Source organism: Hyla sarda, chromosome 1 (genome assembly GCF_029499605.1).
Source record: "Hyla sarda isolate aHylSar1 chromosome 1, aHylSar1.hap1, whole genome shotgun sequence".
Taxonomy (NCBI): Eukaryota; Metazoa; Chordata; class Amphibia; order Anura; family Hylidae; genus Hyla; species Hyla sarda.
In genome coordinates, this window is record NC_079189.1 from 211,375,574 (window position 1) to 211,397,989 (window position 22,416).

At 42.2% G+C, this 22,416-nt stretch overlaps 1 protein-coding gene and 1 long non-coding RNA gene across 7 annotated transcripts in view; one reads left to right on the forward strand and one right to left on the reverse strand.

The window, feature by feature from the left end:
* The window catches only part of SLC4A4 (solute carrier family 4 member 4), a 235,600-nt gene that overhangs the window by 152,330 nt on the left and 60,854 nt on the right, over nt 1-22,416 (reverse strand). The window lies entirely within an intron of this gene.
* On the forward strand, nt 8,108-21,082 carry LOC130362945 (uncharacterized). The gene is made up of 3 exons (XR_008891643.1): nt 8,108-8,215; nt 10,563-10,634; nt 20,958-21,082. It is a non-coding gene; the product is annotated as an uncharacterized LOC130362945 (long non-coding RNA).

A 22,416-nucleotide genomic window follows, 5' to 3' on the forward strand; every position in this document is an offset into this window, starting at 1 on the left:
ATCCCTTATTCTAGTAAAGATTGATTGGCAGGGAAAGGGATCCTAAGGAAGGGTCATCTATTTATAAAGGCTACATTACCCTTTAAAGAAATACATGTTTATCTTGTACTCATCCTTAGTTACAGTGTGATAGGTGTCACATCCTTCGAGCCTTATTACATAGAGCTTGGCTAAAGAGGCCAATATCTCCCTGTATAATAGGGCCAATGATCAGCTGATCGATTTGTTCTGACCTGCTAAAAAAAAAAGACATTTTCTGTTGGCTGCACATCCCCCCTGTATAATAGGGGATGTGCATCTGGCGAATTATATAAGCAGATGACAACACAAATGATCCAGTGGTGGTTCATGCAGCCCTTCCCATGTAATGGTCAAGCCTTGTAATAGGCTCGGTAAACAAGCGTCAATCTACAAGGCGATCATCAAGATCAGAGCTTGCTTACATTGCACATCGCTACATGTAATAGGGCCCTCGGAATTTGTAGTTTCGGTTTATGCCATCTAGCTTGATAAATATGGACTAGTAATGGTATGTGCAAAACGAGTATTTTTTCCAATAGACGGAAAATATGCCATGAAATATGCAGGATAAATTCTAAAGGTAGTCTTGGATTTATGCCTAAAGTTTTGGCACTTTGGAATGTTTTTTTGTCATATTTTGGATGCAGATTACCTGCATGCAACAGGACTAATCTGCATCCTGCATGTCTGACAGTTTTTTTTCTAATGGATTAACTCAGAATAACTGATATGACACTTTAGTATATGTGAAATGGACACTAAAAAGACAATGCACCGCAGTTCACAGTGCAAACTGCAATGCATATTCACATAAAAACGATTAGGTGGGAATTGCATGTGCTTTTTGGCACAAGATCTGTACCAGAATGCGTGCAGAAAGCACTTTTTCAGCCTGGCCTAAGGGTAAATTTAGACATCTTGGATTTGACGCAAAAAATTACGACGGTAAATCCATACCACTCTGCAGAGAAATCCAATGAATTTCAATGCAAAATTCCAAAGGCTACATAAATGTGTATACAGTCCTGAGTACTAGATAAGTGATGCAATGTATGAACAGAGTTACACAATGATTTATGTAGATTATATCTATATATAATCTGCAAAATAATATTTACTTTTTATTAATCATTTGCCAAGGATTTCCAAAGTTGGGCAACGCCACAATGCAATAAAGCATATAAAGTAAGGCCTCGACCTCATTGTGGACATTCAACCAGCGGAATTTTGCCGGCTGAATGTCTGCTTTGAACCGTGCGGATATTGCTGTCTCCACAGGCGACAATCCAGTCCTGGTGGAATTCTGCTCAAAGTTCTGCACACATTTATTTCAAAAACAGCACCATGACTGTCCTGAGATTGTGTGTTGTATTACAACTTGGCTCCATTCACTTTAATTAAACTGAACTGTAATACCGCACACAACCTGAGGAAAGGTATGGTGCTGTTTTTGAATGAAATCAGCTCTGTTTTTCTAGTCCTGGATAACCCCTTTAATATTATTTATGTATTTATTTATTTTTAACATTTCAAAAGTACCGTAATTAATTTCTAATTGAGGAATTATACTGTGTCGATGGCATCTGTCAGCAAGTAGCAAAAGGAGCTGATTTACAAGATTACAATGCAAAAAGTATTGTACTTTAATATGTTATATGCCATATACCGTATAATGAATATGCCTCTTTTGAACTTGTAGTACTATCTACAGAGCAATGTAAAACGTGTCAGATGTCCACTATTGAATGGGTAAGGCTGTGAATATGTGTCAGTAAATACCTCAAATGTATTTATACGACCAGACATCAGAGCTCCAGCTGCTCTACACACCCAAGTCTAATTATTGTCCACAACTGTTCTACCCCCGCATGTATAAAGCCTGCTTAACATCTGGAATTTAGGCAAGCAGGCTTTTAGATATAACTTGATTGCAAGGAATAGTTTTTTATATATATATATATATATATATATATATATACATTGATTATAACATACACATAGGTTTAGGTGTTTTCTATTACACTGTAATAGACGTGTCATGTATTAGGTAGCACTGACTGACGATTCACCTATGCCTTGCTTCTGGCAGTGAATGGGTCAAGCTTCCTATTTTGATAATCTATAATGCGCACATGTGGTCAGAAGATTACAGAGATTGTTGTACTGTTTGCAACACATTAGGGCATTAGGCCTCCTGGCTTATCTAACAGTGTGTCTCTTATAAAGCCCAAAACAAAGCTATGGAATGCTGCACACTTTACAACAGACCTACCAAGGGCGGACAGGAGAAGGTGGCTTAGAGATCGACTATTACATGTAAGATGCAAATGTGGTGTCCTGGTACAGGACATGTCCTCTACCTTTTGTCTGGAGTCCCCTCAGCCAGAGTCCCTCCATGCTAATGGGCTCTCCTGAAGGGCTAACCCCTAGTCGATCACCTCTTAATATTGCAATATTCAATATATATTTATATATGTAATTCATAGGATACCTCTGTATAGGACCTTAGAGGTCACTTGCCTTTGATTTATGTTATGCTATGGTTTAAGGACCTTTGGGTCATGTGATATACCCAGAGTTCCAGAGGTCAGGACTAACAGGTTTGGCTATCCAATGAGCTTTGTCCCACCCCCTTGATATATAAGGGGCTGCTGCCACTTAATTCGTTCTCTTGGCTCTCTTGGTTCCGAACTATCAAGCAGCACTAATCTCAGCACAAATCATCAATTCAAGCTAGGCCTGAAGCCTTATCTTCCGCAGCCACTAAACCGTGAGTCATTCAGCTCAAAACTACTAAAATCCTCTGTGACTAATGCAACTCAATTATCTTCAAACCAGTAGCAGAGCGGCTAGCAATCCAAGCTCATTAATATCTAAGAAGTCCCAGCAAACCTGTGAGGAACCTGAACTACTGTCCTCTATACAAAGAGTGTGTTGTTAACTGCAGTCGCATAAAATATGCAGTAAAGTTTATTCCGGTTTCATCAAATATCTGCTGTGGACATTCAATTATTTCTCCCTATCGTTTCTGGGACGGTTGGCGGTAGGACCATTAATCTAAGGAAACCCCATTCTGGCGTCACGACAACATAGGGTTAATACCAGCATACCCTACACTATTACCTGCACCACCTAGTCACCACACAAAGATCACATACAGAAGTACAGGAACTATAATATGTATAACATTAAAAAGGAGTTTCGGTGGAAACAAGTAGAAAACAAATGTTTTCAAATCAACTGGTGCCTGAAAGTTAAACAGATTTGTAAATTACTTCTATTAAAAAACCTTAATGCTTCCAGTACTTATTAGCTGCTGTATAAAACAGAAAATTATGAATTTCTTTTCTGTCTGACCACAGTGCTCTCTGCTAACACCTCTGTCAATGTCAGGAACTGTCCAGATTAGAAGCAAATCCCCATAGAAAACATCTCCTGCTCTGGACAATTCCTGACACAATACAGGAATATGGGTGCACTACTGTGGTAGATGTATACAATGACATTGGCTAATCCCTCAACACTGATGTTAAAATTGAGACATTCGCCTGTATATCCTTATATGAAGGGCATACCAGAGCCGCACACCAACGCCAAGGTTTCTCAAATGGCACGGGACCTAGCGTTAAACCTACCTGTGCATTATAAGCAAAACAGGGGCCAGTGGGAAATTATGGCAGCATTCGGTCGTGCACCCATATACCTGTATTGTAATATTCTAATTGTTACACATCCACATCCACCGTCTATCTGGTGTAGGATTCTACTGTGGCACTTGTAGTCCGCTGCAGGCATCCTCCATTGTATGCATTTTTATGCTGGGGATCGCCCATAGAAACGGACTACAAGGGCAGGATCTGCTCACCCAGTATAAATGGACAACTGCATTTAGGGTTGAGCACCTCCTGCCATTTGAGACCACGTTTTTTGTTGTTTGTTTAAATTTTATAGTTGGAGGTGTGTAAACTCCATATGTAATGCGCCTTGAATATCTTCTAGGCAGCATTATGGTAGCACCTGTGAGGCCAGCACCTATATTAGCCAACTCAGGTGGGACTTGCAGCTTGCCTCCCTCCTCCCATTGTATGTGTGCTTAGTCACGCTGGAGGGTACCTGGGAGGATGCTGTGAGTCGACCGAATGCTGCCATAATTGCCCACTGGCCCCTGTTTGGCTTATCACGCACAGGTAGGTTTAGCGTTCGGTCCCGTGCCATTTGAGAAACCTTGGCGTTGGTGTGCAGGCTCTGGTATGTCCTTCATATAAGGATATACTGGCGAATGTCTCAATTTTAACATCAGTGTTGAGGAATAGCCAATGTCATTGTCTACATCTACCACAGTAGTGCACCTAAATTCCTGTATTGTATTATTCTAATTGTTACACATCCACACCGTCTATCTGGTGTAGGATTCTATTGTGGCACTTGTAGTCCGCTGCAGGCAACCTCCATTGTATGCATTTTTATGCTGGGGATCGCCCTTAGCAACAGACTACAAGGGCAGGATCTGCTCCCCCAGTATAAATGCACAACCACATTTGGGGTTGAGCACCTGCAGCCATTTGAAACTACGTTTTGTTGTTTGTTTCAATTCCTGACACAGACAGAGGTGCCAGCAGAGAGCACTGTTGTCAGGCTGGAAAGATCTTCGCTAATTTTTCTGTAGCATATCTGTAGTATACAGGTATACAGCAGCTGATAAGTAATAGAAGGATTAAGATTTTTAAATAGAATTCATTTACAAATCTGTTTAACTTTCTTGCACCAGTTGATTTGAAAAAAATTCCACTGGATTTCCCCTTTATGCATGAAGCTTCCCCTTTAAGCATTAAGCTTAACCCGATAACCACCATGGACGAGTATAGACATCCAGGTTGTCGGCCGTTCCCGCACCTGGACGTCTGTACTCGTCCATTATTCTCGTGGGTGATCGCGGCAGGGACTCGGCTGTATCACACAGCCGGGACCCTGCTGCACTGCCAGGACCGAAGTAAACTTCGGTCCCGGCAGTTTTAACCCTTACAGCCGCGGTCGGAAGTGACCGCGGGCTGTAAGTGTTATGACAGAGGGAGGGAGCTCCCTCTGTCACTCCTGCAGCACCCCGCATCGCGATCGCGGGGTGCTGTGTGTGGCCGCGGCTGGCCGGGACCTGCCGCACTGCCGGGAGTGAAGTTCACTTCACTCCTGGCAGTTTAACCCTTACAGCCGCGGTCAGAAGTGACCGCGCGCTGTAAGGAGTTCTGACAGAGGGAGGGGGCTCCCTCTGTCTCCTCTGCAGCACCCCGGAGCATCGTGGGGTGCTGCTGCATACCTGGGCAGCCGGGGGTCCTACAAAGACCCCCAGGTCTGCCCTGGGTATTGCCTGAAAGGACGTGCCAGAGGCACGTCCTAATATGCTGCCTGCTAGTAAAAACTGGCAGGCAGCATATAACTGCAATGCTTTGGAATACTAAGTATTGCAAAGCATTAAAAAGTGTAAAAATAAATAAATAAATAAATAAAATAAAAGTGTAAAAATAAATAAAAATGTAATAAAAGTGTAAAAAAAAATAAAAAAAAAATAAACTAAAAAATAAATAAATAAAAAATAAATAAATATAAATATATATATATATATATATATATATATAAAAATACATTTATTAAATGAATCTAATTAAAAAAATGCATAATGTGTAGGATCGCATTGGCGGACATCCGCAGCATTTAATATTTAATCCTACACATTATGCAGCAGTCACGGTAATGAGCTCCCTGCTGCGGCTGGGTAGCTTTGTGTGTCCACTCATAGCGGCGGATTTCCCGCCAGCAGTCATGAGCGGACACACTGAGCTACCCAGCCGCAGCAGCGATGGATATATTCGCCATGAGCGGGTGCTTATTCCCACAACATGGCGGATATATCCCTCAGGAGCCTTAACTGTCACAGACAGACGCGTTATACTGCCAGCCGACCAAAGACCAATCAGAGTGGTCCCTGGTGCAGCCAATAACTTGTAGGAGTGCGGTATATAAATGGGGTCACTTGTGGGGGTGGGGATACTGTTCTGCCCTGAAAGCCAAATGGCGCTTCTCTCCTTCTGAGTCCTACCACGCGGCCAAGGAGCCATATATGGCCAAAGCGGGGGTATTTCCGAACATGGGACAAGCAGCTAAATAAAATATAGGGTGCATTTCTTTCAATATCAGAAGTGATGTACAAAAAATATGCCCCCCAAATGATGCATTTGTGAAAAATTGCAAATTTCGAATTTTTAACACTGACTTTGTAATAATTCCTGCCAAAAAACTATGGTGTTAAAATACTCACTGTACCCCCTAGCGAATACCTTAAGGGGTCTAGTTTTTAAAATGGGGTCATTTGGGGGGGTGGTCTTATGTTCTACTACCTTTTAATTTCTGCAAACCTTGCATAGCACACAAAAAAAGATGTACTTTTCAAATTTTCAAAATTTTCAAAATTTCAAGTTAAATTGTTAGGCTTCTAACGAATTTAAAATGTTAATTAAAAACAAAAAAATGATGTCAAAATAAAGTAGACATCTGAAAGTATAAGTTTCATAAACTATTTGGACAGTATGTATAAATATATGCAACCAATTAGTGTTAAAATAGCAAAAAATCTTAATTTTTTGTAAAAATGTCATGATTTTTTGCATTGTAAAAAAAAACTACAAATTATATCGGCTTACTTTTACTATGTTCATGAAGGACAACTTGTGACAAAAAAACAATGTCAGAATTATCGTGATTGGCAAAACATTACCAGAATTATTCTCTAATAAAGACAGACATCCCCGATTTGAAAAAACAGGCCTGGTCTTTCAGGGGCGTACATGTTTATTTGTATTGGTCCTTAAGGGGTTAAAAGGGTATTCCAGTAAAAAACATTTTTTATATATCAACTGGTTCCAGAAAGTTAAACAGATTTGTAAATTACTTCTATAAAAAAATTCAGCAGTAGTTATCAGCTGCTGAAGTTGAGTTGTTCTTTTCTTTCTGACAACAGTGCTCTCTGCTGACACCTCAGGAACTGTCTGAAGCATTAGAGGTTTGCTATGGGGATTTGCTCCTACTCTGGACAGTTCCTGAGACAAGCAGAGGTGTCAGCAAAGAGCACTGTGGTCAGACAGAAAAGAACAACTCAACTTCAGCAGCTGATAACTACTGGAAGGATTAAGATTTTTAATAGAAGTAATATATAAACCTGTTTAACTTTCTGGAGCCAGTTGATTTATAAAAAAAAAAAAAAAAAGTTTTTTCCTAGAATACCCATTTAAAGAGAAAGGTATGAGATAGATAGAGAGATAGATAGATAGATGCTTCTTTTAGTTATATATATAGAGATTGGTGGTGATCTCAGCACTGAGGCCCCGAGTGATGAAAACTTTGTAACAAGATAAAGGTTTTTTGTAATGACTCTAATGCTTTACCTGGATTGTGGTGAGTTTTGCTTCAGGGAATACTGTTAATAATAATAATAATAATAATAATAATAAAAAAATAATAATAATAATCATCATCATCATCATCCCTTTATTTATTTAGGGCACACATATTCCACAGGACTGTACACAGCTTGTTATTTTTCATACTGGTCCCTGTCTTCATTGGTACTCACGATCTAAACCCACCTATCAGTATTTTTGGAGTGAAAGGGAGTACACCCCTGCAAACACAGGGAGAACATACAAACTCCTTGCAGTATAAATGTGATCAGCTGTTATCACTAGAGGAGCTGTGGCTAGCCAGACATACTTAAGATGTACCTGTCATTAACAAAAACGTTTAATATAATGTACAAAATACTATTACATGTGTTCACACACACTGGTAGAAAGCAGCTGGCACTACTGCCCCTTCCGAGCACACTCTCTCCTTTATTCCCCCTGCAGCCTTGAAATCCCGACACAGTCATTCGCTGTCACTTGGATGTCGTGCACAGCTCAACAGCCAAAGAGATGCAATGTAACTTTAGATGGAAGAAAGAAATGGCAGCTCACCGAAATAGTAGCAAACAAACTGGTTTATTACAGCACACGTGGGATACAAAGTGATGCATGACGTTATTTGTTTGAGCCGGAAGAAGCACTTTCATACGAAATGGACGTTGCTCGTTTGTGATTGTCTGCATCCTGCATCACTTTGTATCCCACGTGTGCTTTAATAAACTAGCTTGTTTGCTACTATTTTGGTGAGCTGCCACTTGTTTCTTCCATCTCAAGTTACACTATTATATGTGTATTTGTAATATACATTGATTTAAAAATGTGTATATTTTTGGGTGAAAAAATGCTGTTCCTGCAGCTATTACCTGTGTGTCTTTATGAGGAATCGAAATACAGGAAGCCAGGGCGGGACAAGCAGGGCTCTGTTTTGGCTTGTCAATCATCCTGCTGTGTGAGCCGGAAGTGTGTCACAGAGCCTCACTGCACAGAGCCTGCTTGTCCTCACTGCACAGAGCCCTGCTTGTCCTCACTGCACAAAGCCCTGCTTACCCTCACTGCACAGAGCCCTGCTTGTCCTCAGTGTACAGAGCCCTGCTTGTCCTCACTACACAAAGCCCTGCTTGTCCTCACTGCACAAAGCCCTGCTTGTCCTCACTGCAAAGAGCCTTGCTTGTCCTCACTGCACAGAGCCCTGCTTGTCCTCACTGCACAAAGCCCTGCTTGTCCTCACTACACAAAGCCCTGCTTGTCCTCACTGCACAAAGCCCTGCTTGTCCTCACTGCACATAGCCCTGCTTGTCCTCACTGCACAGAGCCCTGCTTGTCCTCACTCCACAGAACCCTGCTTGTCCTCACTGCCCAAAGCCCTGCTTGTCCTCACTGTACAGAGCCCTGCTTGTCCTCACTGCACAGAGCCCTGCTTGTCCTCACTGCACAGAGCCCTGCTTGTCCTCACTGCACAGAGCCCTGCTTGTCCTCACTGCACAGAGCCCTGCTTGTCCCCACTCCACAGAACCCTGCTTGTCCTCACTGCCCAAAGCCCTGCTTGTCCTCACTGTACAGAGCCCTGCTTGTCCTCACTGCACAGAGCCCTGCTTGTCCTCAGTGTACAGAGCCCTGCTTTTCCTCAGTGTACAGAGCCCTGCTTGTACTCACTGCACAGAGACCTACTTGTCCTCAGTGCACATAGCCCTGCTTGTCCTCACTGCACAGAGCCCTGCTTGTCCTCAGTGTACAGAGCCCTGCTTATCCTCAGTGCACAGAGCCCTGCTTGTCCTTAGTGCACAGATCCCTGCTTGTCCTTACTGCACAGAGCCTTGCTTGTCCTCACTGCACAGAGCCCTGCTTGTCCTTACTGCACAGAGCCCTGCTTGTCCTCAGTGCACAGAGCCCTGCTTGTCCTCACGGCACAGAGCCCTGCTTGTCCTCACTGCACAGAGTCCTGCTTGGCCTCACTGCACAGAGCCCTGCTTGTCCTCAATGTACAGAGCCCTGCTTGTCCTCAGTGCACAGATCCCTGCTTGTCCTCACTGCACAGAGCCCCGCTTGTCCTCACTGCACAGAGCACTGCCTGTCCTCACTGCACAGAGCCTTGCTTGTCCTCAGTGCACAGAGCCCTGCTTGTCCTCAGTGCTCAAAGCACTGCTTGTCCTCACTGCACAGAGCCCTGCTTGTCCTCAATACACAGAGCCCTGCTTGTCCTCACTGCACAGAGCCCTGCTTGTCCTCACTGCACAGAGCCCTGCTTGTCCTCACTGCACAGAGCCCTGCTTGTCCTCAGTGTACAGAGCCCTGCTTGTCCTTACTGCACAGAGTCCTGCTTGTCCTTACTTTACAGAGCCATGCTTGTCCTCAGTGCACAGAGCCATGCTTGTCCTCAGTGCACAGAGCCCTGCTTGTCCTCAGTGCACAGAGCCCTGCTTGTCCTCACTGCACAGAACCCTGCTTGTCCTCAGTGTTCATAGCCCTGCTTGCCTCACTGCACAGAGCCCTGCTTATCCTCAGTGCACAGAGCCCTGCTTGTCCTTAGTGCACAGAGCCTTGCTTGTCCTCACGGCACAGAGCCCTGCTTGTCCTCACTGCACAGAGCCCTGCTTGTCCTTAGTGCACAGAGCCCTGCTTGTCCTTAGTGCACAGAGCCTTGCTTGTCCTCACTGCACAGAGCCCTGCTTGTCCTCAGTGTATAGAGCACTGCTTGTCCTCAGTGCACAGAGCCCTGCTTGTCCTCAGTGCACAGAGCCCTGCTTGTCCACAGTGCACAGAGCCCTGCTTGTCCTCAGTGCACAGGGCCCTTCTTGTCCCCAGCGCATAGAGCCCTGCTTGTCCTTACTGCACAGAGTCCCTGCTTGTCCTTATTTTACAGAGCCCTGCTTGTCCTCAGTGTACAGAGCCCTGCTTGTCCTCGGTGCAGAGAGCCCTGCTTGTCCTCCAACACTTCCTGTATTTCGACTCCTCATAGAGAGACACAGACAATATATGTATGGGCAAAATAAACACATTTTTTAACCAATGTATATTACAAATATACATATAACAGTATTATCTACATTGTATAAAAATATTTTGTTAACGACAGGTACACTTTATATGCAGGGACAAGGCTCATCCGACAGATGGAGACATTCTTTGAGAAAACTACCATGCCTGGTGTAAACAGTAAAAGAGGTATTAGCATGGACATTTATAAGAAACCAGTTTCATCTATTAATTAACTTATAAAATTCCTATCCTACCTAAGTGTAAAGATGCCTGGTCAAAAGTTGCTTGCTCAATCATCAAATATTTAATATGAGGGCTATAGCTCGGGCCTGGCCTCTCGTTTCCCTCTCGTTTAACTTTAGTGCTATTTAGCGGTGGTACAGTAGAGTAGGTAATAATTATCACCTACTACTGTGCGTGATCAGGTTTAAGGAAACGTATGTCTTAAGACTTGTCAAGGTCCCAAGATAATAATTGGGCTTTGAAGCTTCCAGCAATGCGAGCTACAAACTGAACGTGCACTATTTCATTCATGCTGGATCAGACTCAACAAGCTCGCCACCCACCCCACCCTGAAATTACTGGAGCGATTGTTAAAATATTGTGCCACCCACCCACTGTTTTATGATATGTGATTTGGCTGACAGACGAATACTTCTATTATTATAATATTCCTGGAAGTTTTACATGACAATCATATTCCTTCAGAGAAGGAAAACAACTGGACAGTGTATGAACTGTGTAGGTACCCAATAGAGGGCTGTACCATCATGAAAAAGGCACAATTAATATGACTTTATGTATGATCTCATGCTTCATGCGAGGGACCAATTCTGATTGATGGGGCCATACATGGAGAACTTTCAACACTAGGATACTGGACAGAAATCTCAAGGCAGCCTCCAATATACATCAATATGTAGCCCAAGTATGTAGCACCAGATGTAAGTGACTGTACAAACACTGTGACCTCTAGTGTACATCATTCTACTTGACAATATGTGAACTGAAATCTCTAAAATTAAGTTTGAGTTGGATTCATCTGTAAGTGTACTACTTCCAAGCCATGCCTGGTAGGCTCTACTGGAACCTGTTAGCTCTAATGTTGAGTGTCTAAGATGTGCACCTTAAAGCAGTTTGGGGCAGCTCGGAAATGTGCCATCTCATAGATGGTAATGCATTTCCAAACAGAATCCGCAGAAAGAAAAGACATGTCTATTTTTTTTACGGATGTCGGAATCGCTAAGTCTGCATCAGAAACATCTGCCATGGAAATTCCGCCATGTGTACAGTGCAGCAGAATCCCATTAAAATCAACGGAACTCTGTTGCAACAGAATATCTGAGCGGAAAATTTCTTATACCAATTTCTCAAACTGAGCATGGCCTTGGACCAATTTCTCATACTGATAGTAATGCATGGCTAACATACCAGAAGATGAAGCAATGATAAGGTAACAGCATGGACAAGCATGGTCCTCCAAACAAAAATCTTCTATATTTGCATTAGTTAAGGATGAAAGCTGAGTGAGTAACTTGCTCTATAACATTAGCATCCACATGTCCCAAAAGATTGTGGATAGCAGAAAGTCCCCTTTAGGCCTCAGGTAACAATCTCACATCACACTGGCTCTTGCTTTTCTACACACATGCCTTGAGTACAGGATTTCACAATTCGGCACTGTTTTTCCTTTTTTCTACTATTGCACAAGAGAGTTAAATGATTGTCTGTTCACGACATAACAGTAAAATATTTCAGACAGCAGCAATAGAATTAAAACCTGTCAAGATCGCTCCAAAGAGAATGGCAATGCTGTCTCGGGGATTGTTGAGGCCCTGTCTTTATTTGACAGAAAATGGTATTAACACCCTGCAAAAGAATAAGGCAAAAAACTCTCCATTGTGCTTGTGCTATACAGTCACCAGCTGTTTCCTCCAAAGTAGCTGAGCAAGATACATTCAGTTCCTCTCCCTGGGCAACGTTGTGTGGTCGCTCAGTTCACCTCCTGAGAAGAGAGAAGTGATGCCAGAAGAGCCCTACTACTCTATTTGATAACGCTGCAGGGTACAGATGAATATGCAGTATCTGGACGCTTTCTATTGCTTGTATAGAAACATCATAATTTAGCTTTGCTTTTACTCAACTGGCACCCACTTAGGGCTCATTCACAGAGTTATTGCGTTGTGGTAAATGGAGCTACGTCAGTCTGTGGGAAGGACTGGAGTTGAGTGGAGAAAAAAATACTGCATGTCCAATTTTTCTCTCCGCTCGACTCCTGTAAAATACTGGACACTCGATGGACACATTCAAATCAATGGAATCTCATGGAACCTGTTGGTGTGAGTTGTGCTCCGACCTGTTCAGGGTCCATTAAACACAAAAAAGAGCTCAACGGACCCTGAACAGGTCAGAGCACAGAGGTAGTGTAAATTTAGCCTAAGACTGTTCTTTTCCAGAACAATAGCTACCTATATGTAAACTGAGTCCTTCTACTCACAATAATGTATCTTCAATTATGGCTGCAAATGCTACTACAAAGTACTAAGTTAGATTTCAAGTGTACCTGTCATTAAAAAAATAAAAAAAAAGATAATTCACACATCCTAGGGACATGTGAAAAGTTGTTATCAGTCGGGGTCTGAGGGTTCAGACCCTGAGCAATAAGTAAAAGGAGCAAGGAGAAAAGTGCGAGATGGCACCATAGACTTACATTATGAGACTGTCCCGGTCATGTGACAGGAAGCCAGGAGAGAATGCATATATGTCTCCTGGCTTTTTCTACTGCGCTTCTCATTTAATGTGACAGGTTTCCTTTGGGCTCCCCCTTATGGGGGCTGAGGGACAGCAACCAATTTGTTAACATTTAACTTTACCATTCCATTTTTGAAGCTCAGTTTCAGAAACACCAATCCCCAGCCTTAACAAAGATATATTAAGGAAGATAAAGCTTGTGAAAAGTTATTAATTGCATTTTTTGTGTTCCATAGTGTATAATGTACTACACCACAGGAAAGAATAGTACAACCTGCTTCTAGAGGTCACCTCTCCTGACTAGTGGATCTTCTATAACGTTTATGACAATTACGTGACATTCTGTCGTTTACTGATGTAAATCTGATCTGAACCCTGAGATACAATTGTTTCCATTACATTAATGCCAGATGTTCCATAAGTGGTAAATTTAATCTCCTGATCATTGTTCTGTGTGGGCAGCTTACTATCCTTCCTGACCTCTGATGTTTGTGCTGATAATTCTGGAGTAGTAATATTACAGGAACTGCCTAACATGATAATGTCACACCCACATGGGAAGTTTTGTGTATTCTACCATCCCTTCTAGTGACCTACAAAGCACTGCACAGGGTTGGCAACAAAGATGACATGTACGGCTGTTAACCCGGAGATTTACACTGGGTTTCCTAAAGCTTATTGTAGGAGGCTGGGCACTGGGCCAAAAAAAGAAATGATTTGCCAGCACTGTGGAGCCATGTATATAGGAACAAGGGTGGTTTGTTCATAACAAACATCCAGGCACTGACTCAGTTGCAGAATGCATTCAGTAACAATAGATAAAATGTTGGCTTATTGCTACAAGTCAAAGTGATCCTCCATTTTTTTTGTCCTATGGTAAGTACTAATCTGATGACAAGATTCCTGAACTGGAGCATCATCAAGTGCTAGCTGCCTTTATCAGTCTTGACAAGGCAAAATAGAAAGAAACAGCATGTGCATGCTGTGAAAGACACCCAGATTTAGGGCTGCTAGGACCACTCGTGCGCCTCATAGACGACAATGCATTCTGTTCCTTGTCCTCAGAAAGAATAGACATGTCTATGGACACTGGAATTTGAATTTCCATGTAAACGGTACAGCAGTATCCCATTGAAATCAATGAGACTTTGCTGCTGCGGAATCTCTGTGGGGAAATTCTGCCGTGTGACCATATCCTACTGTTTAAATGTTGTAGTCAATAGTAATCACTGCATTTAAACAGATTTGGCATGTCACTGGTGACCCAATGATCTGATCAGCACACCTGCAATTGGGGGGTGGGTGCCAATTGGTTATCATAGCAGCTCAAAGCCTTAGTTAGGTCTTGGTGCCTGCTGTGAAAGATCTACTGATATAGTCTTTCTACAAAATAATCTCCCTTTCCTAATAAAAAATAAAAAAAAAAACACACACCCTTTTTTCAAATAAAAAAATAGTAAACTCAAGATAACATATTTGGTATGGCCATGTACGTAATTATCCAGACTAAAAAAATATGTTATTGATCCTGCATGGTCAACGGAATAAACAAATAAAGCAACTTAAAGGGGTATTCCAGGAAAAGCATTTATTTTTTATATATCAACTGGCTCCAGAAAATTAAACAGATTTGTAAATTAGTCAGTTTTACGAAGAAAAACAGAAGTACAATTAACCAAACCCCAAGGCCGTAGCCTGGGGTGCAAAACACCTCAATTTTTCCCCCTAAAACATAACTTTTAATAGTGTATATCTAAAAAGTAACAATTCCAGAAAGATAGGTGGGCGATCTATCCATTTTTTGGATCTTAACATCTATATCGATGAGTTCAACCATCTACAGACGGATATTTTCCGCAAGCCCACCTCTACCAATTCGCTCCTGCACTGGGGTAGTTGGCATCCGGGGTCCCTGAAAAGGAGTATTCCGGGTGGCCAATACCTCAGGGCGAGGAGGAATTGTTCAGAGGAGAGGAACTTTCAGAGGGAAAGTCAAAATTTGTATGAGAGATTTAGGCAGAGGGGATACCCTCGTAAACATTTGAAAACGGCGTATAAGAGGGCATGCCAAGCAGATAGGAATGCGCTACTTACCTTTACGCGGTCAACAGACACATCCAAACAAGTGAGATGCATTGGCACTTACGATGGACATACCGATCAGGTGATGGCAATAATGCGCAGACATTGGCATCTACTCACACGTGATGAGGATCTGGCACGGGTGATTGGAAAATTTCCTGGTATCACCTTTAGGAAAGGCCCCAGCATAAAAGACCAGCTGGTCCATAGCCATTTGGGCATAACAAATACAAGGCAGTGTTGGCTGAGGAATACCACAACGGGTTGTTTCCCCTGTGGGCATTGTAGTTTCTGCCAACAGATTAATAAGACCAAAAAAGTGACAAATCCTGTGGACGGCCACCAATATGAAGTCAGACAGTTTATTAACTGTAGTTCACATAACATCATATATATAGCCCAGTGCCCATGTCCCAAGTGGTACGTGGGCAAGACGACACAGGAATTTCGCAAGCGGATATCGCAACATCTTAGCTCGATTAGGACGAGAAAAGACACACCAGTATCCAGACACATGAGAGCTCTACATGGAGGTCGAGTCAGTGACTTAAGATTTGTGGGTCTATGTCAATTGAAGTTAGGACCACGGAAAGGAGATATTGACAAGTCTCTCCTACGCGAGGAGGCTAAATGGATATGGAGGCTACATAGTCAGGCGCCAAGTGGCCTTAATGAAGGGTTTTCTTTTTCAGCATTTCTGTAGCATTATTTAATATTTTTTGTTTTTTATTTATTTTGATTTAGGATTTATTTATGTTACATCCAGATTGTGTAAATTCACAGTCCTAATGGCAATCTATTTAAATAATGGTTATCTATAGACTACTAGTTGTAATATATTTTCATCATTTTCATCATCTCAGACTGAGAGCTCTATATATTCATATGGAGGGTTGGGAATTGTTGATATGTGGCCAGACACAAATAAAGCACCTATCAAAATTGATGTGAAATTGTGGCTACACTCATCTTACACTTATGTCTTCACATTTACCTATCTTTGCACTTATTAATTCTATCACCACTTATCACATATATATACATATATCTTTTATCACTATACTCACCTTTGCACAGTTGGATTGTTTATTCACCTTATTTTCATAAATTGTTATTGTATTATTTTTATTTTTTGCTCTTCGGGTATTTATATTATATTTCATTTTATTTTATTTTATTGTATTTTTATTCTTATTTTATTTCACTTATTGACATATCCCCAACCTACTCTGGAATCTAATATACTAGCGCTGTACTTCTCATATTCCGCAAGATATGACCTATTATGGTTGTTAGGTATGATGTACTATGGTTATTATAATATTATTTAATATCACTATTAAGGTTTTATCTCTATACATACTCCTATTAGAGGTTCCTTTACCTCGCTCCCCCCTCTCCTTATAAGCGCAGTTGCACTATAGATATTAGGTTGTAATCTAAGTGCAGGAGCATGCGCACTAGCCCTCCTGTAGGCGATACAGTGTCTGAGTGCGGGCGCATGCGCCGACTCATTCGCGGCCGACAGAGGACAAGGTAATACTGGTAAACAGACTGCGCGTGCGCGGCGCACTGTTATGATGCGGAAGAACCCGCTTACGTAGTTCCATCACATGACATATCGGAATGATGAGGGAAGATGAGGTAAGGAGCTCTCTAGGTTCTCCCATTGGTTCCCAAATGGAAGCATTCGGGAAGTGCATCATATCTATTGGATCGTGATTGGAGTAATACTAGAATACTTGTGATAGGCTAGATAGAGATGTCGCTGACTGATGATGATGGGGGAATGGTCTATAAATACCCCCTGCCGCCATTTTGGAGTGATGTTGCCACATATTGCCTCTTGAGAACGCCGTGTGACGGCGAAACATGTAGAGGCGGCAATTTTGTGTTTTAACTAGTGTCACAATTGGGAAGTTTGGGCTTCTGCAGAGCCCTGTATACTGGAAGCCATGCTGCTCCAATAACTATTATCCTCCCATGTGACATTGCATTTTTTAACTATCACTTTCTGGAATTGTTACTTTTTAGATATACACTATTAAAAGTTATGTTTTAGGGGGAAAATTGAGGTGTTTTGCACCCCAGGCTACGGCCTTGGGGTTTGGTTAATTGTATTATTTTGGCCTCATAGCCCCCTTTTGGGTCATTTTGAAGTTTTTGGAAAAACAGAAGTCGCACTCACCACCAGAAGCAGTATACAAAGTCTTGTCCTTTATTCACACCGACAGAGTGGAATAATAAAATACGGTCATACACACGGGGAGTGAGAGCAGCCGCTCTCAAGATGCGGGGGCACACCACCAGCGGCAACTAGTTTCGTGTCACAGGCTTGACGCTTCTTCCGGCCAATAAGGTGTATTCCGCTGCACAGTGCACACTGCAGAGTTTTCAAGGCAGACTTTCCACCCAGAAAATCCACTCGAAAAATTTGCCAGAAGATTGAACTTGTTCAATGTTCTGGCGGATTTCCGCTCCCCTGACATTGGCATCTATGGGACAGTAATGTCTGCACAGTGCTTGCAAAGACTGATTCAGTTAGCACAGGCTGAGCTCGGAAGCTCCGGACGGAAATTTTCCATTCGTAGCTTCTCGCGTGTAAACCGGCTGTAAGGTGAGTTTCCCTGACCATTTGATGAATAATGGCACGTTTATGGCGAGTCAGCACATATATGCACATAATCTCACAACTTTGGATATAAGGGATACAACTTTGGCTATAACTTAGCCAAGACAGTCTAAAAATGCACCATATTTTCAAATCGTCTGAGCCATTGTTAAAAATTGGGCATTGTCCGCTTGGAAAATTTCAGGCCGGCCATTCTGTGTACAGTTTGTACCGCTCATCTATATGCCATCACTATGGATGACAATGCATTTCTGAACATGTTCATTCTCAAGAATTTTAATGCCTGGAAATTCAATGAAAACAATGGTAGGCTGCTGCATCTGAATTTTTGAGCTGAATTTCACAGTGTGAACCTGGCCTAGTATAAGTTTATAGGGGGAGATTTATCAAAACCTGTAAAAACGAAAAGTTGCCTAGTTGCCCATAGCAACCAATCAGATCGTTCTTTCATTTTGCAGAGGTCTTGTTAAAAATGAAAGAAGTGATCTGATTGGTTGCTATGGGCAACTGGGCAACTTTTCCTCTAGACAGGTTTTGATAAATCTCCCCGATAGTGTTTTTTTTTTTTTAAATCTCCCCCACTGTACTTTACACAGATGTACAACTGATGTTGTATTATGTTACTAGCCACTATGAGGTCTGAAACAATATTCAAAGCCTATTGAATTACTAGTTGTTTGCTTGAATGTCCTGACATAACCTGGAGAATACATATTGTTCTAATGCATCGGTTTCACCTCGATGAACACATCAGGATATCACTACCAAATGTATAGAAGTAGTTCTGACCCCCAACCGCACTTTTCAGGAATGCATTGTAAGTGACCTCATGTGTGAATACTTTCTCTTACATGGAATACCACTTTGGTGCAAATTACATCTTCACTGTCATTTGAAAAATCTTTTGACATGGCCAAAAAAGATCGCACCGAGTCTTCCTCTTGAGACTAATAACTGCGATCGTGAAGCCAACCCTTTTACTGCATAAGTCTATGGAAATGGAAGGGTCGGATCTGCCAGCTAGGAAGTGGAGAGCGCTGGTCTTGCAGGCTGTTCCTGCTGGACTCCTGCTAATGGGAACAGTGTTCCTGCTGTAAAATAAAAAAGTAAAGGAACTCTGTTCCCATGCATTCCTGCAGGGATTGAGCCCTGGTTATATCTTCTGGTTGACCCAAACTTTTGACGTGTTTGGACAACATGTCAAAGGGTCATTCAAATGACAGGGATGATAAAGCTCCTAGGCCTCAGTTCAAAATGTGTAAGAGACCCTCACCCCGACTAGGTGCCTTTCCTAATATTGATTTATTTTTGTATGGTAGATGGACCTTTGGGCTTCCTCAGGCACCAGGGCCAAGGTGCAATTGCTACCTCTTCCCCTGTAACTAGCTACTCCCTTTGTACTACAGAGAACAATTTGACAGTAGTTTCTAAATCTAACATGGGGAACATTTTTATACATAGGCTTCTTCCTCTCTTTATTCGCCACATGAGCTCTAAGACAGAAATTCAGAATGTTCTACTACCTACCTTTTGTAATGTATTATTGAGTATAACCTACTGCTGATATGGAAGTTTTACCATTTGATTTACAGCCTCCATTTCTTAAGCATTTGCAGAATCATTAGCTAGACATTTACACCTATGTAGGTTAGAAAAAGGCGCAGTACACGCTAAAGTAAAACACATTAAAAATTAAATAGAGGTTTCCTATGGTGCCCTATGTATTATTGATGCTTTCCTTTATCAATTTCATGTTGTTCTCTTTACTGATCTGTTTATCAATGTCTATCACTACCGTTATAATGGTGAATAATGGTAGTGTTTATCTCTGACCAATATTTGCCTATGGAAATGGAGCATCTCATTTTTTGAATTATTTTGTTTCTAAATCCTTATTGTCAGCGGCAGCATTAAAGCATTGCATGTTGTCAAGTCGGATCCCATTGATTTCTTAACTGGGGATTTAACATGTCAAAGCTTTATTTTTGTCCTATTTGTCATATATAGTGTTTGCCGGTGATATTGCCTCGGTTCATGCTAGTATATCCCGACATAATGAATGGAACTTTATGTACCGTAGAAAGATAGGTAGCTTTTAAGGGGTACTCCACTGAACCAGCATTCAAAACATTTTGTTCTGAGCGCTGGGTGCGGGCTGCGGGGGTGGGGACGTCACAGCCACGCGTCTCGTGATGCAATGACTACGCCCCCTCAATGCAAGTCTAGGGGGGTGTGGTGGATGCCGCGCCCCCTCCCTTAGACTTGCATTGAGGGGGCATAGTGTGACGTCACAAGTTGGCGTGACCATGATGTCAGGACCCCGCAGCAAACAAAGTGTTCCGAACGCTGGGGCAGTGGAGTACCCCTTTAAGCATAGTATACAAGTCCCAGCTCTACCACGGGTCTAAAGACCTGAAATGAAATCATCATAGTAATCTATAATGCTATGAGATGGATCATTAGACTACTGTCTATATTACATTCATGTGAAAGCGGCCTAAACTGTACATAGAAAGATAGTTACATAGATAAATAAGACAAATTGAAAGCGTTACTACCTTTTTGGCTGGCAGCAGGATACAGGTGTAACTAAAAGCACTATGCCGTTTCCTGAGACTTGAATAGGGTTTCTGGGATGAAACATCAGGCAGTCAGCCTGATGATATGAGTATCGCCACTAGTCTCGGGCAAAGGGATAGTGCTTTTAATTTCATCTGTTTCCTGCAGTCAGCCAAAAAGATAGTAACTTTACTACCTTTAAGATGCTCTCACCATTAAATGCAGCAGCAAGGATTGGGTGATCAGAATTTAAATATAATTTGGGGAGCTTTGATCCAGCTTTTGAAGCCAAATACAGGATATGATTTAAAGGGGATGTAGATTGTTTTTTCTAGTGATAAGACTCAGCAACTGAATCTTTTTTCTAATCTGTTTCTATTTTCTGATTGTAATTATTTATTAAGTCACATTTTTTGCGCATTATTATGAGGGCTGCCATCTTGCCTGAACCTTTTTTTAATGCCATTTAAATATGTTCTTTACAGCAATCTCCATGGACAAGAATAGACTGGAGCCGTCCCATTGACATGAATAGGAAAGGTTTGTGGGCATACTCTGTGACCTTTGAAGAGGCCATACCACAGGAGTCTGAGCCAATTTTGGAGTGCTGCTATGTATTTATATTTATATTTATATTAAACAGTCTTTAGATTCATCATCTGTTTGTGGTTTTAGCTTCAAATACTGCATAAAAAAACTTGAACACTGAAACACACTCTTAGGAGATTTAAAGGAGATCTGCAGCCAATAACACTTATCCCCTAGCTGCAGGGACACTTATCCATAGGGGATAAGTGTCTGATCGCGGGAGGTCGGAATGCTGGGATCCCCATGATCTTCTGCACTACCGCAGTTCTCCTGTGCAGGAGGCATGTCAGCCACTGCATGATGCCGCAGCTGACACGCCCCCTCCATGTATCTCTATGGGAGAGGCAGAGGTGCAGTGTTCGTGCATCCCTGCCTCTCCCATAGAGCTGTATGGGGGGGGGGGGGGGGCATGTTGTCGAGCTCAGTGAGAGCCGTGGCAATGCTGAGTCCCCGTATGGGAGATCACGGGGGTCCCAGTGGTCGGACACCCCTGCGATCAGACACTTATCCCCTATGTCTAGGGGATATATGTCAAAGACTGCAGTACTCCTTTAAGAAATCAGTGAATAAGAAAATTTACTAATGAAAATACCTTATTTTAAATGATCTTATGACATCCGATTTCGGGTTCCCACTGATCACTACTTCCCGGTTCTGGATCTTGGCATCTAGAAGATGCACACTCCATCCGCTTGTGTGTTGGAACAGTACCAGTAAAGATCAGAAGGGACCCGATGGGTGAGGTGGATAATTCTTAATGTATTTTTTTACACAGTCACACATTGGTCACAGTATGGAAATTCTAGCCGGATTCCACTTGCACCCTCCTATTGCCTTCATTGGGATTCTTTTGCACTGCGGACTCTGCTGAATGTCCTCCAAAGAAATTTTATTTCTGAGAATGCCATCAATGAGGATGGCGCACGTCTGTACGATTCACAGTGGCAACTCATTGTAGTGGCGCCTGCTGCAAACAGAATATTTTGTAGTGTGCATGGGCTCTATGTAGCAATTACACATTGTAAAATAACAACAGTCTCACAAATTGCGTAAATGTTATGACTAAACTAACAGCAGGAAGCCTATTAGGTCTGGCATTTACAATAGAATGCTGTACATCTTTCTCTTCATTCTTTATATGATAAAGTCAATACACATCACTGCAAGACACATTCAGGAGGAATAATGTGACATTGTAGGACACACAAAAGTCACATAACTCTTCTGCAATTAAGGTCTATCATTCACGGATTACCAGGCAGAAAGTAAGTGCTGTGTAATCGCCTGGGAATTATCTAGTTATCTGCATCTTGCAAATGAACTCCCCTCTGCCAGGCTCTGCCACTCGACAAGCGA